The sequence below is a fragment of the Cololabis saira genome, chromosome 7 (assembly GCF_033807715.1).
Source record: "Cololabis saira isolate AMF1-May2022 chromosome 7, fColSai1.1, whole genome shotgun sequence".
Classification (NCBI taxonomy): domain Eukaryota; kingdom Metazoa; phylum Chordata; class Actinopteri; order Beloniformes; family Belonidae; genus Cololabis; species Cololabis saira.
In genome coordinates, this window is record NC_084593.1 from 2,911,040 (window position 1) to 2,933,364 (window position 22,325).

Here is a 22,325-nt window from a genome sequence, read left to right on the forward strand (position 1 = left end):
TTAAAAAGAGAAAAAAAGAGAAAAAAAGAATAAAAAAAGAAGAAGAAGAAAAAAGAGAAAAAAAGAGAAAAAAGGGAAAAAGAAGAAAAAAAGGATAAAAAGAAGAAAAGAACAGCGGCACAAATAGGACACTGGCTTGTGCCCTGTTGAGGCTGCATTTATTTGATGTTTTTTGCTTTTTTTTTTATCAATCTATCGTACCATACGGCGTAGGCTCTGCGTTGATTTAAAAGGTGCCGCGGCAGTCTGGAGACGCCTCTCTCCATCCCGGCCAGGGCGGAGAGCGCCGGTGCGGGTGGCGGTGCGGTGCCGTGCAGGCTCTGTTGCCACGGCTACGCCGTAGGGTACGGTTAGGGTACGCGGCGACGCGGCGACGCGGCGACGCGGCGACGCGGCGACGCGCACCATTCTGCGTTGGTGTAACGCGGAAACATAAATCAGCCTTCAGTGTGTCTCTGTCTGCTGTTCTGAACTTCTCTGTTTTTCTCATTTTCCTGGGACGCCGGGTCCCTCCGCCGAGACACACTTTTGCGGTATGCGTTCATTGTTGTGTCTAAAAATGATGCGCAGTGCCCACCCAACCAGAAACAGTACAGATATTCTGTGATATTTTTTTATATTTATAAAAAAAATAAAATTATAAAAAAATAAAAGATCCCCATAACTTTGATTGGGTGGGAACAGCCCCCCCCTGCCTTCCCTAAAACCGGCCATGGTGGTAATACTCCTGGAAGAGATAATTCACACTTCTGTGGTGGATGCATCAGTGCAGGGAAGCACATGGATCTCCATGCAGTTTTCAACGAGACATTACAAAACCACATTTCTGAACACGTCATAAAAGTGTAGCTGAGGAAGATAAAGGTACGACGACAACAGACCATCCGTGGATAAAACTGAAACAGCTTTAGGATGTTTGAATCCTAAAATGTGCAATTGGATGTATATTAACAAAGAAAATGCCGTAATTCTTCTATGATCTAATTTGGATGATTGATATTATTCCACCTTTAGCTGATTTGGGGTTGTATAGTCACCAGGACCTCGTGGTGTTTTCCATAACCATGATAACAGAACTGATGCTGTTTGGAGACTTGAGCGTGGAGGTGAATGGAAATTAAACTTTAATAGAGTCACGTAAACTGAGTTTTCAAGGATTGTTTTAATCTATAATGAAACTTCTTCATTCCTTTGCTCTGAAGTTTGTATTTAATGAACTGTACAGAAAAAAAATCAATGATTTGTACTCGAGCTTTAACCCTTGTATTTGGGTCAAAATCACTTAATTCTCCTGTTCCTTCCTTCCTTCCTTCCTTCCTTCCTTCCTTCCTTCCTTCCTTCCTTCCTTCCTTCCTTCCTTCCTTCCTTCCTTCCCTCCTTCCCTCCTTCCCTCCTTCCCTCCGTCTTTTCTCCCTTCCTTCCTTCCTTCTTTTCTCCCTTCCTGTTCTCCCATCCTCCTTTCCTTCCTTCCTTCCTTCCTTCCTTCCTTCCTTCCTTCCTTCCTTCCTTCCTTCCTTCCTTCCTTCCTTTTTCCTTTCCTCCCTTCTTTCCTCCTGCTCTCTCCTTCCTTCTTCCCTTCCTCCTTCCTTCCTTCTTTCCTTCTTTTCATTCTTCCTTCCTTCTTTCCTTCCCTCCTTCCCTCCGTATTTTCTCCCTTCCTTCCTTCTTTCCTTCCTTCCTTCCTTCCTTCCTTCCTTCCTTCCTTCCTTCCTTCCTTCCTTCCTTCCTTCCTTCCTTCCTTCCTTCCTTCCTTCCTTCCTTCTTTCCTCCCTTCTTCTCTTCCTCCTTCCTTGACCTGAAGACAGCACCATCATTAACAGTCTATTACAAGAGTTTTGCAGATTTCCTCATCCTAACCCCGAGGGTCCGTATATGTCACGGGGATTGACGCCTAACTGGCTCATCAGCCGTTTATCTGCCCCGTCGGGAACGCTGCCCCTCCAGCTGAGCTCCCGCTGGAGCACCAGCTCCCGCTGGAGCACCAGCTCCTCCTGCTGGAGCACCAGCTCCTCCTGCTGGAGCACCAGCTCCTCCTGCTGGAGCACCAGCTCCCGCTGGAGCACCAGCTCCCGCTGGAGCACCAGCTCCCGCTGGAGCACCAGCTCCCGCTGGAGCACCAGCTCCCGCTGGAGCACCAGCTCCCGCTGGAGCACCAGCTCCCGCTGGAGCACCAGCTCCCGCTGGAGCACCAGCTCCTCCTGCTGGAGCACCAGCTCCTCCTGCTGGAGCACCAGCTCCTCCCGCTGGAGCACCAGCTCCCGCTGGAGCACCAGCTCCCGCTGGAGCACCAGCTCCCGCTGGAGCACCAGCTCCTCCTGCTGGAGCACCAGCTCCTCCTGCTGGAGCACCAGCTCCCGCTGGAGCACCAGCTCCCGCTGGAGCACCAGCTCCTCCTGCTGGAGCACCAGCTCCCGCTGGAGCACCAGCTCCTGCAGGAGCACCAGCTCCCGCTGGAGCACCAGCTCCCGCTGGAGCACCAGCTCCCGCTGCAGCACCAGCTCCCGCTGCAGCACCAGCTCCCGCTGCAGCACCAGCTCCCGCTGGAGCACCAGCTCCCGCTGGAGCACCAGCTCCCGCTGGAGCACCAGCTCCCCGGAAACAAAGGCGTCCGTAGAGAGGACGAGTCCCGCGGGAGCAGCGAGGGAACGTGGCACCCCGGCTAACACGGCCGAGGGCGGCACACTCGCCTCCAGGCCACGACTGAGGGCGGCACACTCGCCTCCAGGCACGCTCAGCCGCACAAAGACGACGTCCCCGGGGAGCGATACCTACTTATGCAAACATTAGAGGAAATCAAGAATTGGCTCCAGCAAAATGCCAACAAGGAAGCCGGACGAAGGAAGTTGCTGATTTTTGTGGCTGTTTTGTCCGAATGAGAACTAAATGTCAACATGTAGGACTCGTGTAAAATGGATAAACTGGAAATGGTCGCTGGGCCAGGACGAAATGTCAGGCGTGCGCCGACGCTGTTTCAAATGCTATCAGTCCACTGAATATGAATGTATCATGTGTAATCAGAACCTTGAATGATGTGAGTAGATGGGATTCTGTCTACCCGCTAGATTTCTGTCATTATTCTTTGGGTTGATAATGGCTACTGCTATTGAAAACGAAACTTAAACTCAGTAGATGTTTTGTCACCGGTTAGGGTTAGGGTTAGGTTAAGGTTAGGTTTAGGGCAGTGGTCGGCAACTGGCGGCCCGCGGGCCAAAATTGGCCCATCTCCAATAATATCTGGCCCGCCAGATGACATTGAAAATCTGATAAATAATTTTTTATTTTTTTTTTAATTATTATTTACTATCACAAAAACGACAATTTCATAGAGAATTCAAAGCCTTTATTTAGAAAAGATAAAATAAAATAAGAGTAGAATCTTCATGATTCCGGACGCGCACAATTCGGTATAGTTCCTTGTCACCTGTAGCATAGGGGGGCCTTAATTAGAGGTGCACACAAACATTCAGGAGTGACGTAGGCGCAGACTCCCGGCAAAACTCCTGAAGCTGTTGAAATGGTAAGACGTAACTTACCTTGAGTTTTGCTGTTGGTCTTTTAAATGGTAAAACGTCTATTATATGTGTAAAAATACGTCGGAAAATCCGCCTCATTTGCATATCCTCTCACTCGCTCCGTGTGCACGTACCGACTATTCTGTGCTACTGTTCATAGGTGCTTCATGGGTTTTTCATGTGTTTAATGTCCATGTCCTAACCTTAGGCCAAACTTACTTGCCGACCCCTGGTTTAGGGTTAGGTTTAGGGTGAGGGTTAGGATTAACATCTACTGAGCCTAAGTTTGGTTTTCAATAGCAGTAGCTGGGAAAGCCATTATCAACCCAAAGAATAATGACAGAAATCTACCGGGTAGACAGTATCCCATCTATACATACATTCCTATTCAGTGGACTGATAGCATTTGAAGCCGCTGGCCGACACACGTTTGTGATGTAAATGCAAATGCAGATGAAGTCCCAGGGTTCATTTCAGCGGCGGGGAGGAAGGTTTAGGTCCAAAGTCCAGCAGACAGAAGCTGTGTCTCCATTCAACGTTTGAACAACTCTGAACCAAACTTTTACGTCTTGTTAAATCAATAATTCCCATATAACAAGGTAGACGGTGTGGTGACTTTAATACAGAGAGCGGCAGTAACCTGGTGGACACAAATGTATCTGTGAAGGAGCTGCATGTCATAGAGGTGGACTCTACTGGTCGCTTATAAAATATAAACTACTGCTTCTGTCGCCTTTTTGTAAGTTATATATAAATGTGGGTCACTTTGGTTTGTAGTCTTAGTTTCACTTCCTGGTTTTAATTGAATACATCATGTTACTCCCACAATCCCGCCAAAAAGGACGACTGACTGTGGACGGATGACGTATCAGGGATGGAACGCATCCTGTCCTACCATCAGGTAGGAAAAGCACAAACATTACCTTTAACCACAATGTTAAAAATCAAATATCTATCTGACATGCACTGCCAATCCAGGAAGCAAGAACACACAGAGGCAAATCTGCAACAAAAACCATAAAGGAAACACAAAACCGACCCGGAGCCGACCAAAACACGAGCAGTAATCGACCCAAATCTCGAGATCCGATCACAGTTTAAGCTAAACTACTGCGACTAACTAACCCCAAAAACTACAGAGCAAGCATGCAGGTGAACAAACCAGTGTATATGTCTATGTGTGTGTTTGAGCGTGTATATGTATGTGTGGCTAAGTGTGTGTGTGTGTGTGTGTGTGTGTGTGTGTGTAATAAACCAAACAAAACTCCACCTGAAGTGTATCTATAGTGGGGGGGGGGACCAACCCCGCCACCCGCGAGACCAGAGGCCGACGAGGAAGAACCCGGAATCCAGGCCACCAGCAACCCCACAGAGCGGAGAAGTAGGAGGGAGGCAACCCACCGCCTGCGAGGCCCGCCAGGCCCGGGCATTGCGGCCCCACCGTACCTCCACGGGCGCCCCCGGCACCGCCGGAGCCCCCAGGCGGAGGGGGAAACGGTCCAACATCCCCCCATTCATACTGACAACATAAGACATAGACACCTGAGAATGACTCCACCCCGCCGCCGCGCCCGCCCGTGCACCCCCCGGTCAGGGGAGACCCGATCCCCGGACCCGGACCCCGGCCCCACCCCCCGTGGGGGCGATTGTGATTGTTGTGCATTTTTGGACCGTATCATGTCCATATCCACCGTTTACTGTTTATTTAAATAATTGCCATTTGCACTCATTCCAGAAATAGTACGTTGTGTCGTGTTGTATTTATTTGATCTTTTTATATTTTTATCTTTCTTATTTTTATCTTTAAACTTTTTAAGAATGTCTGTCCATCCGCTGTGCCTGCGCCTGCGCACTTTTTATGTTTATATGTTTATATGTTTACATGTCTATATGTCTATATGTTTATATGTTTACATGTTCACCGTGGGAGGTGGGAAACGTCCCTCTCGATCTCTGTATGTCTTGACATACAGTATTGACAATAAAGCTACTTTGACTTTGACTTTGATATCTCTTTTCTTTTTGTGGTAACACTGGTTTTCCATGCTTTACCTGTTTTATTTTGTATTTATTTATTAGGTCATCTGTTTTTAACTATCATTACAATGTAAAATCGTGTTTATACATGATATTACATTAAATTATTGACAGATATATACAGCAAAGGTACAAAACATCAGGATAAAATGCAGTTACAAATTAAAAACAGTAAATTATATATCAAAATAAAATAGAAGGCTTGAGGTTTAAGGAGGAAAAATATATATATATATTTTTTAAATCAGGAAATATCATATTTTTCACATAAGCTTCTCGTTTTAACCGCTTTGGGGTTTATGCTTTATTTAAGACTGTGTATGATATCAATATAGCTTTGAGAACAATTATATTTGGACACTGGCTAGGAAATGTAGTACAGTGAATATGATATTTAGCAATAATTAAGAGAAGGTTGATTAAATATACTTTGTCTGGGCTTGTCATATCATTTTTTGATACACCAAATAGTACATGTTGGATGCTCAACTTAAAGGAAGAATCAACTTTAGCGTTTATAAAATGATTAACGTCAATCCAGAGAATATGAGTATATGTGCAATTCCAGAATGTTTCATCCACATTACCACAAAAAGAACAGTGTGTCAATGTTTATCTTATATTTAACTAGATTGGTCTTGACTGGAGCATTACTGAAGCATTTTAAAAGTAATTTATCTTACTTTGTTTGTAATAATAATTTTCTTGACAAGACCCATGTGTTTTCCAATCTATCTCATTATATAAATTATTCCAATAGAAAACTGCTGCAGGTTTAGAAACAATATCTCTCTGTATAATAATAATACCTTAAGGCTGATTATGGTTTACAGTTTAAGATTAAGATTCCCAGAATATTCTAATTTTTTGAGATAGGATATTTGAGTTTTCTTAAACTGTAAGCCATGATCAGCAATATTAAAATAATAAAAGGCTTGCAATATTTCAGTTGATTTGTAATGAATCCAGAATGTATGACATTTTTCTTTTTAATTGCATTACAGAAAATAAAGGACTTTATCACAATATTCTAATTTTCTCAGACAGTCCTGTATAAATTATTCCAATAGAAAACTGCTGCAGGTTTAGAAACAATATCTCTCTGTATAATATACCTTAGGGCTGATTTATGGTTCCGCGTTACAACGACGCAGAACCTACGCCGTAGCCTACGCGCGCCGTACGGTGCGCGTCGCCGCGTACCCTACGGCGTAGGCTCTGCGTCGATTTAACGCAGAACCATAAATCAGGCTTAATACATTATAAAAGCCAGACTCACCGTGGCATTGGAGCAGTTTAACAAACACAGCAGCAGCAGAACAAACCACCTCCTCCTGTAAACCCTGAACTTCCTCTTCTCCGTGGTTATTCCTGCAGAAACAGCTCCATAGTTGGAGTTCTGGGTTTCCACGCTGGTGTCCATGACAAATCCAGTGGATTCAGGAAGAAAAACCCGGTTAGATAACTAACTGCACAAACGTCCAGAACATAATGCTTTAGTAAAATCCCAATAAAAGCGGCTCCACGGCCAATAAAAGCAGTTAGTGGATCAGTTCTGTTCTCTTCCAGGGGTCTGTGTTGTCATTTTGAGCTGATAAACAGATGCAGAAATGGAAAAGTCAGTAAAATAATCATGTTTATAATCAGGAAACAACTGTCATTGTACCGGACAAAGATCGTCTATGAAGACGATGAGCCGCTCCGTCTAAATCAGGGATCAGCGTCGCCCTGGTGGCTCCTGGAGCTTTTTAGAAAAGGTTTGACCTTTTTATTCTTCTTTTCTTTTCTTTTTTCCCTTTTTTTCTCTTTTTTTTCTTCTTTTCTTCTTTTTTTCCTTTTTTTTCCTTTTTCCTTTCCTTTTTAATCTCGACATTTCCACTTTTTTCTCAACATTTTGACTTTTTTCTTGAGATTGTACTTCAACATTAATCTCGACATTTCAACCTTTTTTCACGACATTGCAAGTTTTTTCTCAACATTTCAACTTTTTTCTCGACATTTCGACTTTTTTCTTGAAATTTTGACTTTTTTCTCAACATTTCAACTTTTTTCTCGACATTTCGACTTTTTTCTTGAAATTTTGACTTTTTTCTCAACATTTCAACTTTTTTCTCAACATTTCAACTTTTTTCTTGGGATAGTACTTCAACATTAATCTCGACATTTCGACCTTTTTTCTCTAAATTTTGACTTTTTTCTCGACATTTCAACTTTTTTCTCGACATTTCGACTTTTTTCTTGAAATTTTGACTTTTTTCTCAACATTTCAACTTTTTTCTCAACATTTCAACTTTTTTCTTGGGATAGTACTTCAAGATTAATCTTGACATTTCAACCTTTTTCTCTAAATTTCGACTTTTTCTCTAAATTTCGACTTTTTTCTCGAGATTTCAACTTTTTTCTCGACATTTCGCCTTTCGCCATTTGCCTTCATTCTAATTCTGATACAAGACTTTTCATTTTTTGCGGCTCCAGACATATTTGTTTTTTGGTTTTATTTTGGGTTGCTGACCGCTGGTCTACATGAAAAAACCCAATAAAACTTGCTTCTTTAGGTATAATTTTTGATAAAGTAAAGCTTGCTGTTATTTTTTCTCATTTTTATTTTCAAGCAAAATTGAAATAGAAACGAGCGTTAGGACCTCATACGTTTTTTACTTCCCCCTATTCCTTTCCATGAAGGTTTATTTCCCTTTGATTTTGTTTAATGACTGTTTATTTATATTCTTTTTTGTTGTTTTGTGTAATCGTTTTTTTATGTATGCTCGAAATAAAGATTACAATCAATCAATCAATAGTTTGATTTGTCTGAGCAAAATGATGATAACTCCTTATTATAGAAGGGTTTTGCATTGACTGAAAAAACAATTACAAAAGTAGTTTTTTTTCTAAATTTACAACATAATTTTCTTTTTTTTCTATATAAATTGCTTAGTTTTCAATAAGCATTATTGTATAATAATATAATATAATAATTTTGCAATAATCATAACATGTGCAATACCATTATGTGTAATATCTGTCTGTCTACCTCACACATTCTACCGGCTTTTTTGCACTGTTTTTTGTCTTTTTTGTCTTTCGCACTACTTTATTTCCATTGCAATGTACTGTATATACTGTCTATATTCCGTAATCATATATATTTTTTTACTTTTTACTTTTTCCCCCCCGTCCCCTGCATGTGTGTGTTAAGTTACTGCTGCTGAACATTGAGGGAGAAATAAAGGATTATCTTATCTCTCTCTTATCTTAATAAAAAGAATCAAGATGCCGGGGCACTTGCATTGTTTCAAGAATACTAGATAATAAAAGCATGCACTTGTGAGATTTCATTCAAACAAGATCATGTAACAAACACCAAGACATCAGTCCGGATTTAGGATCTGCGTTAAACTGATTAAAAGACTGGTTTATATTTGCAGTTGCAGAACCAGCCGTGTTTGAAGGAGTTGCCCCTTTAGTCTTAAAAAATGTCCTAAAATCCAGAGATAATTAAAGCTGCAATCAGCGATGAACGGGCCCTCACGCGTGCAATTTCCACCAATAAAGGTCAAGGACTCAAAACGAAGTTCAATGACACGAGTCTTTATATCAAACCATTCAAAAGTTATGGCAGAAAATAGGAACTATCAAATATGGATCAATCAGATGAAGGGGGGGCGCGCTTTTTGGCGTGTAGCATCGCCACGGTAACGCTTTTGACTGAGAAAAGTAATGTGTGTCATTGCAGGATGGAGACGCATATTTTTATGTATAACACACCTGGGTGCACGTTACGGTTCGGGCCGCATTAACTGCCGAAGGAATGGCATACATTTCGCCAAAATTACACGATTAGTTCAAAATGGCCGACTTCCTGTTGGGTTTGGGCCATGGCGCCAAGAGACTTTTCTTTAAGTTGCGACATGATACAGGTGTGTACCGATTTTCGTTCATGTACGTTAAACCGTATTGTGGGGCTTGAGGCACAAAGTTTTCTAGGGGGCGCTGTTGAGCCGTTAGGCCACGCCCATTAATGCAAACCATTAAATATCTAATTTATCGCCAGGCCTGACTTGGTGCAAAATTTGGTGACTTTTGGGGCACGTTTAGGGGGCAAAAAGGCCATCATTTCGTCGGAAGAAAAACAAGAAAAACGAGAAAAACAATTCCTACGGATACAATAGGGCCCTAGCACTGTCAGTGCTCGGGCCCTAATTAAAAGAGACTTGTAGCCATAACTGCTGAAAAAGGATGTTCTTCCTAGTAAGTGATGAATACTTATATACAATTAACGTTTTAGTTTTTATTCATTTATTTTCCATAATTAAAAATACTGGCATCCTATAAGTTATAAAAGTATGTTGCGTTTTTGAAAACATGATAATTTACACCCCACACCCCCACGTGACATAATCCAGAAATATAGAAATAGAATAGAAAAAAGTCGAAATGTTGAGAAAAAAGTCAAAATTTTGACTTTATTCTTGAAATTGTATTTCAACATTATTCTCGACATTTCAACTTTTTTTCTCGAAGTGCAGAATAAAAAAAAAATCTTCCCCTCTCAAATATTTTTTCTCCTGCCTGGCCTTTATACTCTTCCGTATGGACTGGAAGTAGATTTAAGTTAAGTTTTCTATTTAACTCATTTATAAGATCTCTGTTGAACACATTTCTGCTTTATGCAGCAGCACACGGGCTGCCTTTCAGTTTTCTTCCGTGGTTCTCTCTGAGGAAGAGCGGAGTGAGATCTCTTCTCTTTTGTCAAGCTCTGTAAAGTCACGTGACGTCACGAATCCTCCCTCTTCCTCGTGCCTGTTGTATTTAGATTGAGGCACGTGGGAGGAATAAATAATCAATTACCCTTTACTCTTCAATAGTTAGTTCATATTTATTACGGTCAATCACAAACATAAAAATCAACAAACAAGATAACAGGTTTTTCTTTGGTCAACATTGTGATTATTTTGACCGAAAAGGTCTGGTCTTGAAGCAGAAAGATTATCTACCACCTTTTAACAGAATAGAATATACAAAAAGAACAAATGAAGTATCATGAGGCTACACATAATAATAATAATAATAATAATAATAATAATAATAATAATAATAATAATAATAATAATAATAATAATAGCTTAAATAACTGTAATAGTAATAATAATAATAATAATAATAATAATAATAATGACGATGATGATAATAATAAAAGTAATAATAGTAATTATAGCTTAAATAACTGTAATAATAGTAATAGCAATAATAATGATAATAATAATAATAATAATAATAATAATAATAGCTTAAATAACTTTAATAATAGTAATAGTAATAATAATAATGACGATGATGATGATGATGATGATGATGATGATGATGATGATGATGATGATGATGATGATGATGATAATAATAGTCATCATAGTAATAATAATAATAGCTTAAATAACTGTAATAATAATAATAATAATAATAGCTCTGAAAACAGAAAGTGAAAAGTTGCTAAGGAAACCAACAAAACCAATTTAACTTGTCATTTTATCTCATGCATGTGTACATTCTGCTTTGTTTGCTTATTCTGCATTTATATAAGTGTCCATTACCTTTGCTTTGAATAATATCTTGTATGATTTTATTGAGTTTGCTAGTTTAAGGTCGTTATCTACTGAGTTCCACAGTTTTACTCCTAAAACGGATAAACATCTTTGTGTTCGTTCTTATTGCTGTTGTGTCAAACATTGCTGTCCCCTGAGGTCGTGTTTTAACGTTTACACTTTTTATTTGTTTATTTTACTCTGCTATATTATCATTTATTAACTTTTCCTAACGTTAAACATAAAATGTATTTATTTTACTAACAGTGTCATCTTAGCTCGGTTCACATTCCTGCAGGGATTATACATTAGAATACAAACTTGATCCAGCCAGTTAGATATAAGTGATGTGCAAAAAAATGTCAGATTTTAGAATCTGTCAATAAAGACTAACAGCAAAACACTTACTGTAAATGAATGTTTATGAGCATATAAAAGTTTGACTTTTTTTTTCAATCAAATACTTTTGAGCAACATAAAACTTAATCACCCAATTTAATAGGATGAATTAAAAGAGAATATTTGCATGCAAAAAAAAAAATGCTTATTCATTATATTAACTGTGTCATAAAATGGAAGAACCAGTTTGAAATTGCAGCAATGAAAAGAAAAGGAGTCATAAAATCGATCTTCTGTGTAATTTTAGCCTCATGTTTGAATCTCACAATGTTCATAATGCAGTATATTTCATGACTTTTATGGTTTGTAACTGTTTTCACATGAAATACGTTTACTGATTTTTAAATGTATTATTACATCCCTTCAACTTGTTTGAAAATGTTTTAAATGCCACTGATGTTACTAACTAATGTGTACATAAATAAGTCTTTCATTAGCTGAATCTCTGCTTTTTTTCTCATTATTTCTCATTATTTAAGGCTCAAACTTTGGCTCAAACTTTGTTCTTTTTGTCGTACTTTTCTTACCTGAAATCATGTTTAATATCTGACGTTTACGGTGCCAATGCTTATATTTTCATCCACGTGTGACTTATTTGCTATAAAAGCATTTATATGTGAATTCACGGTGTAAAGAAATGTTCACTTTTGTTCCTGAACTTAACATTCCTGCATTAACTAGTGTTTTTGTCTTTATTAAACACGATATTCAGAGCTGGTAGAGGAGCCAAAAACTGTACTCAAGTAAAAGTACTGTTACTTCAGAATAATATGACTCAAGTAGAAGTAAAAAGTAATTATCCAAATAATTACTTGAGTAAAAGTTAAAAAGTACTTGGTGAAAAAACTACTCAAGTACTGAGTAACTTTTGAGTAACGTCTGATTTATTTTTTTAACACAACCATTCAAACAGACAAAAGTACAAAATAATCATCTTCAGGAAAATTAATTAAAATAAAAAAATAATAATAATTAAATTTAAATTAATAAAAAATAAAAAATAGTAAATTCAATTACTTTAATACATAATAAAATAAATAAAATAATAACCTAATAAAAAAATAAATTAAGCACAAGTAGCACAAAATTTCCAGCCTTTGTACTTTTCTTTTTTAACCAGAACTAGAACAAACATGAACTCATAGAAACTCTGTGTGTGTTTGAGTCTGTGTAAATGTGACAAAACATGCAAAAACAAACATTTTTCCCAAAGAATCACCCAGTGATGTCATGAGATTGACGCGTACGTGGATAAAAGGGATAAAAGAAAAGTAACAGCTCAACGTAGCCTAATGTAGCGGAGGAAGAGGAACAGTTTCTTCTTCACAAATCTACTCAAGTAAAAGTAAAAAGTATAGTGATTCAAAACTACTCCTAAAAGTACAACATTTCCCAAAACTTACTCAAGTAAATGTAACGGAATAAATGTAACTCATTACTACCCAGCTCTGACGATATTAATAGAATCATTAAAAGGAGTCAATTTATTCCCTCTTTTCCACGATTTGTTGGCAATTCCTGTCTGTGGCAAACTGTACATTTGTGGTAACAGAGATAAAGATCCCAGTTTCAGGCGTGTATTTACAGCTCTGTTCAGTTTACGCCACTTTAAATACGTAGACTAAGCTTGTTCTGAAATCCATCCCACAGCTTTGTGTTTCCAAACACGTGTAACGTTTCCGTCCCAACGAGCCTAAAGCGTTTTACTGTGGGAGGAAGTTACACAACCCTCTTACTTTGTGGACACGTTTATTCTCCAAAACTTTAATTCCTCTTGTCTGGTGTTCAGTCAGTGGCAGTTCTGGAGTTGAGGAGGGATGAGGGAGGATGGCATCCCCCCTGAAATAAAAACGGTCCAAATCATCCCCCCCTGAAATAAAAACGGTCCAAATCATCCCCCCCTGAAATAAAAACGGTCCAAATCATCCCCCCTGTAAAACTGCCATCCCTCCTTTCAATCCCTTAAGTCATTTCATCAATGAATGTGGTTTTACTGCTATTTCAACATTTAGAGTCATCACCAGAAAAATAACACCAGAAAAATAACTTATTTGACAATTTTCACCTGTTTCAAGTACATTTTCACTTGAAATAAATAGAAAAATCTGCCAGCGGGACAAGATTTATCTTCTTATTACAAGCAAAAAAATCTTGTGGAATTTATAAAAGAGTAACTTTTGTTGTTTTTTATGCAATTTCCCTCAGAGCTATGTAGCCAATAAATCTATGTATAAAACTCCAAATATAACTTTAGTTGCCTATTTGAAGTTTGGAATTATATAGGCCAATAACAAACAAGTAAACTATGCTTAGAATTGTTATTACATAATGCACCATGTTATTACATTTTCTAGAGAATAAAAAAGTTGCAAGTGCATTTTGTAATAATCTTCTCAAAATGTAATAACTTATTACATAATGTGGCCAAATCTATTACAAAATGCGTTGGGGTAGTTTATTACGAAATGCACCGTTATTACAAAATGTGGCTCAACAGGGCGTGCTTGAACTTGCTACCAGTCATGTAGGGACCGCCTTCAAGTTACCAGTCATTTATAAAAGCTCGCTCGCGTGCGCACAAAACAGGGCTTGAAAGATGTGCAAGCACCTTCTACGCAAAGGTTGGGATTTAAAAAGAAAAAACTAACGGAAAAATGTGCGTATCCCTACTGCAACACTGACCCTCCTGTAGGAACATTCTGAAGACATGGGGAACTGGCGACGCAGGCGGTGAGGTGGTGAAATGAAGCCAGATTCATGTCATACTCTTAATGTCATCACATATCAGACTTATAATATAATAGCGCTGATCGTGTCCCTGTCAGGACTCTGGTGCTGGTACTGGTACTGGTGCAGCAGCAGCGGTGGAGGACGCGCCGGGCCGGTGTCGTGCCAAAAAGTGATTGTCTGCCAGAATCTGATTTCTCCCCTGAAAATGGGTCTTTTTACCTGCCAAATATTGATTGAAGGCCAAATACAGTTAATGAAAAGTTGTTTCTGCCTAAATTTGACTTGATCTCATTCTTGAGCTTCATAATCTGAAAATCTGACGTTTTAGCGCTGTCGCTCAACGGGCTGCTGTGCGCGTTCCCGTGGCCAGAAATCAGAAGAAATCAAATTCTGGCAGGCAATCACTTTTTGGCACAACACCGGGCCACTCTACGGAGCCCCTTAAGGGACTCAGATTTTTTTTTTTTATATATAATGAGTTTTACCCGCGCGTGAAACCTTTACGCGCGCGCGTAAGCCTAAATTATGGTTCCGTTATGGTCCAACGCAGAGCCTACGGCGTAGGCTCTGCGTTGGTGTAAAGGTTTAACACGCGCACGTAAAACTCATTACCGGGTATATATAAAAAAAATCTGTGTCCCTTTAGGGACTCCGTACCTCTTGGCCTCCACCTTCATTTATTTTTTATTTTTTTACCTTGTCTGCACTCATATTAACGATTGATACCATGCAGGTAAAAACCAAAGGCATATATATGTGCATTATTGCTATATTTAATATATATACATATATACGCCTACATACGCATACACATACATACATAAATATATACATACAAACCCAGTGATCTTTTTTTTTTTTTGGTGGGGTGACGACATCCACTGCCAATCCAGGAAGCAGGAACACACGTCAAGCACTGGAAATCTGCACCAAAAACCACAAGCAAAACACCAAACCAACAAAACCAACTTGGAGCCGACCAAAACACGAACAGCAATCAACCCAAATCACAATCTGAACTAAGCTACTGCTAACTAACCCCAAAAACTACAGAGCAAGCATGCAGGTGAACAGGCCAGTGTGTGTGTGTGTGTGTGTGTGTGTGTGTGTGTGTGTGTGTGTGTGTGTGTGTGTGTGTGTGTGTGTGTATGTGTGTGTGTGTGTGAGTGAGTGTGTGTGAGTATATGTGTGTGCGTGCGTGTGTGTGTACATGTCTTTGTGGCTATGTGTGTGTGTGTGTATGTGTGTGTATGTGTATGTATACGTATGTGACTGAGTGGCTATATGTGTGTGTGTGTTTGAGCCTGTATATGTATGTGTGGCTAAATGTAACTGTGTGTGTGCATGCATATGTGCGGCTATGTGTGTGTATGTGTGCATGCATGAATGTATGAATATGTATATGTGTACGTGAGTGTGTATATGTCTATGTATCTATGGGTATGTGTGTGTGTGTGTGTGTGTGTGTGTGTGTGTGATAATCCAAACAAAGTTCCACCTGAAGTGTATCTATAGTGGGGGAGGGGGGGGAGCAACCCCACCACCCGCGAGACCAGAGGTCGACCAGGGAGAACCCGGAACCCAGGCCACCAGCAACCCCACAAAGGGGAGAGGTAGGAAGGAGGCAACCCACCGCCTGCGATAAACACTTCAGGAAAAGATCAGGAATTAGCGGTCACGGGGGGTACTGCACCGCGGAGAAACGGAGTGACGGAGAAGTCCGAAGGTTCACAACGGCGTCACGGTGACGGCGTGTGCTCTGCGTTGGTTTGACGCAGAACTATAATTCAGGCTTCATTCATCCTGATGTGCAGCAGAAACAGACTGCAGGAGCCGCTGCACATGCTCAGCAGGATCATTTATATGTAAATACAGTCATGAACTACTTTGCATTGACCATTCATGATATGAAGTGGGCGTGTAGAGGGCGGGATATGAGGTGAATTCACCTGCACAACCTTCCAGCTGGACTGGAGAACATTGCGTGCAAGTGTGCGTGCACACTAGGGCTGGGCGGTATGGACTAAAACATGTATCACGATAATTTCTGGCATTTAACCCAATAACAATAAAAATGACAATAAAAAAAATACCAATTCAACTCCACCTTTGTAACTATAAATCTATCACCACATTCAGTCTTTGGAGCCAAATCACTGCTCTAAAAGAATAATAAATGCTACTAAACTACACCAATTAAATTGAATTAATAAAAAACAATTAAATGAGTTACACCTGTACTGCAAAACTGGAATAACTCAGATCCTCCATGTTTGTTACACAAACCTTTTACCTTTTTTCCTTCCTTCCTTCCTTCCCTCCTTCCTTCCTTCCTTCCTTCCTTCCTTCCTTCCTTCCTTCCTTCCTTCCTTCCTTCCTTCCTTCCTTCCTTCCTTCCTTCCTTCCTTCCTTCCTTCCTTCCTTCCTTCCTTCCTTCCTTCCTTCCTTCCTTCCTTCCTTCCTTCCTTCCTTCCTTCCTTCCTTCCTTCCTTTCCTTCCTTCCTTCACGTACGTTGTACGTGGATTTAACACAGAACCATAAATCAGTTTTACACAAAAACGTCAACGGGAATTTATCGTTTTTACCGTGAGATACAAATTCTTACCGTGGGGAATTTTTTTGACGGTAAATCGCGAACGGTAAAATATCGCCCATTCCTAGTGCACACGATTTTATAAATCAGGATTTTTTTTTGCGCCCGCCATTTCCGGCTTTTGGGTTTACGTGCACTTTTAGTTTGAATCCTACACACTCTTTTATAAACGAGGCCTCTGGTCAAGAGAGGTAAACAGAAACTGGTTTGTTCCCCTGTTGGCAGCAGCAAAAAAATGAAGTGTGATGCGTTCAAGTCAAGTTACTATGGTATTATACTATACTAAATGTACTATACTCATTCCACATCAGTACTGATCTCAAGTGTGCAGCAGGTTGATGCGGTGCTGATTTCACAATCATTTCAGAATGACATGAAAAAGCGGAACTGAGAAAGGCGGCTCAGAAACCCAGATGGTTTTAGAAATGATAGCAATAAAAGATCAACTGTAACTGAGGGAAATGATTTCACTCTCGGTTACACTTTTGGTTTTCACATTTGGGGTTTTGAGTCACAAACCATTTGGCCTTGAGTTGATGCCGTGGAACTGATGAGGAAGGACTGTTTTCTCATTTCTTGTGTAAGAATAAATCAACGTGATTGGCTCTACTGGCCTGTTTTGATTATTGCAATATAAGTGGAGTTTACACTCACTGCTCCTTAAAGACAGGAATCTCTCTGAACGTTTCAATCCCAAAACAAAGTCAAAAGTATATCAAACTTAACTAGCAAGACATGTTTTCCCCCTGTTTAATCAATGTCTAAAGAGGAAAAACAAGCCTGTAATTGAACATTTTATGCAGAAACACAGAGCAAGAAATATATTTTTTTAAAGCAACAAAATATCTTGAGAAAAATAAGAAAAATGGTCAATTCAGAAAAACCTTGCAAACATATTTCTTTTGATAAAAATGAAAAATTACAATTATAAAATTGGCTTTTGTAAAAAAGAAACACATTTAGTTATTTATTCTTTACGACAAATCAGAATCAGAATCATCTTTATTGGCCAAGTTTGAACATCGTCCGACAAGGAATTTGACTCTGGTTATTTCGCTCTCTGTACCCAGATTTAAAAATAGCAAACAGTAAATAAACAAATGTGCCACTTATTAACATATATACAATTAAAAAACTGAAAGGTGCAGCAGTTTGAGGTAGACACGGTAATGACGGCTCTGAATAAAATAAAATAAAATAACATATATACAATTTTTTAAAAGTGAAAGATGCAACAGAATGAGGCAGACATGATTATTGTTGGAAGGTGCATTGTTACAGCACGTGATAGTGTTATTATAATTACTGTTATTACTGTTATTGTCAGTGGTGTAAAGTAAGTAAGATTTTTGAGAATTTTTACTTTTATTGATACTTTCATTTTTCTGTACTTTTACTTTTACTTCGTTACATTTTCAAGGAAAAAATCGTACTTTTAATCCGCTATATTTAAAATTGGACACGTCGTTACTCGCTACAAATTAAAGTCTTACATTAAATGAAAATGTAGGGTATTGCCGACTACACCGACGCAGAGCTACGGCGTAGGGTGTGCATACTTTTATACTTTTACTTAAGTAATGTTCTTAATGGGTACTTTTTACTTTTACTTAAGTAATTTTCAAGCAGAAAATCTGTACTTTTACTTAAGTACAATATTTTTGTACTTTTTCCACCTCTGGTTATTGTTATTTATTGCACAGTGATTGGTTTCTCTGAGACTGTATTGATTGTGAGAGTTCATCAGAGCAACAAATCAAAACATTTTAAATATTTCAAAATATGTTGGAAAAACAAAGAGTAAACGTGCATTTTATTACTCTCCTCTTATTGTGCAAATTTCTATTAATTATTTAAAACCCCTTTTTCCTTCTTTCTTTTTGTTTGCTCCCCTGAGGCTCCGGGGTCACGGCAGGTCAGTAATGCAAACACCAAGAAAACGATGACAGCCAATTCTAAATCAATCAATTCTACTTATAAACTCATTACGAACGTTTCCTAATCAGAAAAAAATGGCACAACATGAATAATTAACGCCACATTTTAATGGATCAATTAAAAAAAAAAAAACACACACAGAGTTTCTATGAGTTCATGTTTGTTCTAGTTCTGCCTGGTTAAAAAAGAAAAGTACAAAGGCTGGAAATTTTGTTCTACTTGTGCTTAATTTATTTATTTTATTCTGTTATTATTTTATTCATTTATTAAAGTACTTGAATTTCCTTTGATTATTTTAATTTAAGCTATTTTTTATTCGTTTTAATTTATTTTATTGATTTAATTTGCCTGAAGATGATTATTTTGTACTTTTATCTGTTTGAATGGTTGTGTTAAAAAAATAAATCAGACGTTACTCAACAGTTACTCAGTACTTGAGTAGTTTTTTCACCAAGTACATTTTTACTTTTACTCTATTCTGAAGTAACAGTACTTTTACTTGAGTACAATTTTTGGCTCCTCTACCAGCTCTGATTATTTAAAACCCCTTTTTCCTTCTTTCTCTTTGTTTGCTCCCCTGAGGCTCCGGGGTCACGGCAGGTCAGTAAAGAATGTAAGCACTTTGAGATCATTCATGAAAAGTGCTCTACAAATAAAATGTATTAGTATTAAAAATGGAAAAAAAAATGGCACCACATGAATAATTAACGCCACATTTTAATGGATCAATTAAAAAAAAAAAAAAATAAATAAATAAAAGCAGCGAGCTGGAGCTGCCCTCGTTCACCCCGCCCCGCGCATGCGCGCCGGCACTTTCGGCTAGTTCCGTGAGCGCTCGGTCATTTTCGCCTCTTTGTTTTACTGATAGTGGATTTAACTCGGATCCGGCTCCACATCCAGCGGTCCTGGCGGCTTTTAAACAGGTTAGTGGGTCTGCTGGTACTTGTTGTGTTGCCGGTGTGGGTCTGGTTCCCCCGGTTCTCCCCCCCCAGCACTGCCCGTGGTTTCCCCGCACGTCCTGCCGCTGCTGCGGGGCACGTTGTCGCCGCCGCCGCCGCCGCCGTGCGGGCTGTTGTCCGTCTGTGTGCGGGTGTATGGCGGCGCCGGCCCGGGCCCTGCACTTGCAACACCAGTGGGGGTTTCAGGGGGGTTTTAAGCAGGGAAGTGAGCTGTTAAAGCCCGGAAAAGATGCAGGGAAAGGAGGGTTTTTGCAGAAGAGAGACCGCAGGTTTGTGCAGCTCCTGCAGCCGCCGAGCTGATCCTGGAGCTGCTGCTCCTCCATTATTAGGCTAACATCTCCCTCCTTCCTGCCTTTTAAACTTCTCCCTCCTCCTGCTGAGGAGATGCACATGAAATATCACTAAAAAATCTTATTACACTTAAAACAAGACTCATTACTGGAAAAAAACAACCATTTCCACCTGTTTCAAGTAGATTTTCACTTGAAATAAGTAGAAAAATCTGCATATGGAACAAGATTTTTACTTGATTCACTTTCTTGCCGGTGAATTTGGCAGATTTTTCTACTAATTTCAAGTGAAAATGTCTAATTTTTAGTCAGAAAATCTCATTACACTTAAAACAAGACTCATTACTGGAAAAAAACAACAATTTTCTCCTGTTTCAAGTAGATTTTCACTTGCAGATCACAAGCACAAGCAGATTTTTCTACTTATTTCAAGTGAAAATCTACTTGAAACAGGTGAAAATGTCTCAGTTTTAGTAAAAAAAATCTCATTACACTTAAAACAAGACAATTTTCTCCTGTTTCAAGTAGATTTTCACTTGAAATAAGTAGAAAAATCTGCCTATAGAACAAGATTTCTACTTGATTCACTTTCTTGCCAGGGAATTTGGCAGATTTTTCTACTAATTTCAAGTGAAAATGTCTCATTTTTAGTCAAAAAATCTCATTACACTTAAAACGAGACTCATTACTGGAAAAAAACAACAATTTTCTCCTGTTTCAAGTAGATTTTCACTTGAAATAAGTAGAAAAATCTGCCATTGGAACAAGATTTCTACTTGATTCACTTTCTTGCCAGTGAATTTGGCAGATTTTTCTACTAATTTCAAGTGAAAATGTCTCATTTTTAGTCAAAAAATGTCATTACACTTAAAACGAGACTCATTACTGGAAAAACAACAACAATTTTGTCCTGTTTCAAGTAGATTTTCACTTGAAATAAGCAGAAAAATCTGCCAAATTCACTGGCAAGAAAGTGAATCAAGTAGAAATCTTGTTCCACTGGCAGATTTTTCTACTTATTTTAAGTGAAAATCTACTTGAATCAGTTTTTTTCCCAGTGACGAGTCTTGTTTTAAGTGTAATGAGATTTTTTGACAAAAAATGAGACATTTTCACCTGTTTCAAGTAAATTTTCACTTGAAATTAGTAGAAAAATTTGCCAAAGTCACTGGCAAGAAAGTGAATGAAGTAGAAATCTTGTTTCACTGGCAGAGTTTTCTACTTATTTCAAGTGAAAATCTACTTGAAACAGGAGAAAATTGTCTTGTTTTAAGTATGAGATTTTTTGACTAAAAATTAGAAATTTTTACCTGTTTCAAGTAAATTTTCACTTGAAATAAGTTTTTTCTACTTATTTTAAGTGAAAATCTACTTGAAACAGGTGAAAATTGTTGTTTTTCCAGTGATGAGTCTTGTTTTAAGTGTAATATGATTTTTTTTTTACTAAAAATTAGAAATTTTCACTTGTTTCAAGTAGATTTTCACTTGAAATAAGTAGAAAAATCTGCCAAATTCACTGGCAAGAAAGTGAATCAAGTAGAAATCTTGTTTGTGCAGCTCCTGCAGCCGCCGAGCTGATCCTGGAGCTGCTGCTCCTCCATTATTAGGCTAACATCTCCCTCCTTCCTGCCTTTTAAACTTCTCCCTCCTCCTGCTGGTTCCCTGTGTTCTCTGTCCCCCCAACACAAGGTCTGGACCAGGACCAGGACCAGGGCCGGAGCCCCGTCCCCGGTCCCCCCGCCAGGGCTGCACGTTTCCCCGCAGACCCGCTCACATTGTTGGGGGAGAGAGAGAAGCGTGCAAGGAGCCAACAAGTCTGTGCAGCTTTCTGGGAGGAGATGCACATGAAATATCACTAAAAAATCTTATTGCACTTAAAACAAGACTCATCACTGGAAAAAACAACAAGTTTCTCCTGTTTCAAGTAGATTTTCACTTGAAATTAGCAGAAAAATCTGCCAAATTCACTGTCAAGAAAGTGAATCAAGTAGAAATCTTGTTCCACTGGCAGATTTTTCTACTTATTTTAAGTGAAAATCTACTTGAAACAGGTGGAAATTGTTGTTTTTTCCAGTGATGAGTCTTGTTTTAAGTGTAATGAGATTTTTTGACTAAAAATGAGACATTTTCACTTGAAATTAGTAGAAAAATCTGCCAAATTCACTGGCAAGAAAGTGAATCAAGTAGAAATCTTGTTCCACTGGCAGATTTTTCTACTTTTTTCAAGTGAAAATCTACTTGAAACAGGAAAAAATTGTTGTTTTTTCCAGTGATGAGTCTTGTTTTA

General features: G+C 38.9%; 2 protein-coding genes across 2 annotated transcripts in view; one reads left to right on the forward strand and one right to left on the reverse strand.

The window, feature by feature from the left end:
• The window catches only part of slc49a3 (solute carrier family 49 member 3), a 382,878-nt gene that overhangs the window by 32,862 nt on the left and 327,691 nt on the right, over positions 1-22,325 (reverse strand). The window lies entirely within an intron of this gene.
• The window catches only part of LOC133446727 (polycomb group RING finger protein 3), a 175,209-nt gene continuing 172,491 nt past the window's right edge, over positions 19,608-22,325 (forward strand). The window contains exon 1 of the mRNA XM_061724742.1: positions 19,608-19,712. The gene's annotated coding sequence lies outside the window, so the exon portion shown is untranslated. The remainder of the gene's footprint in view (positions 19,713-22,325) is intronic.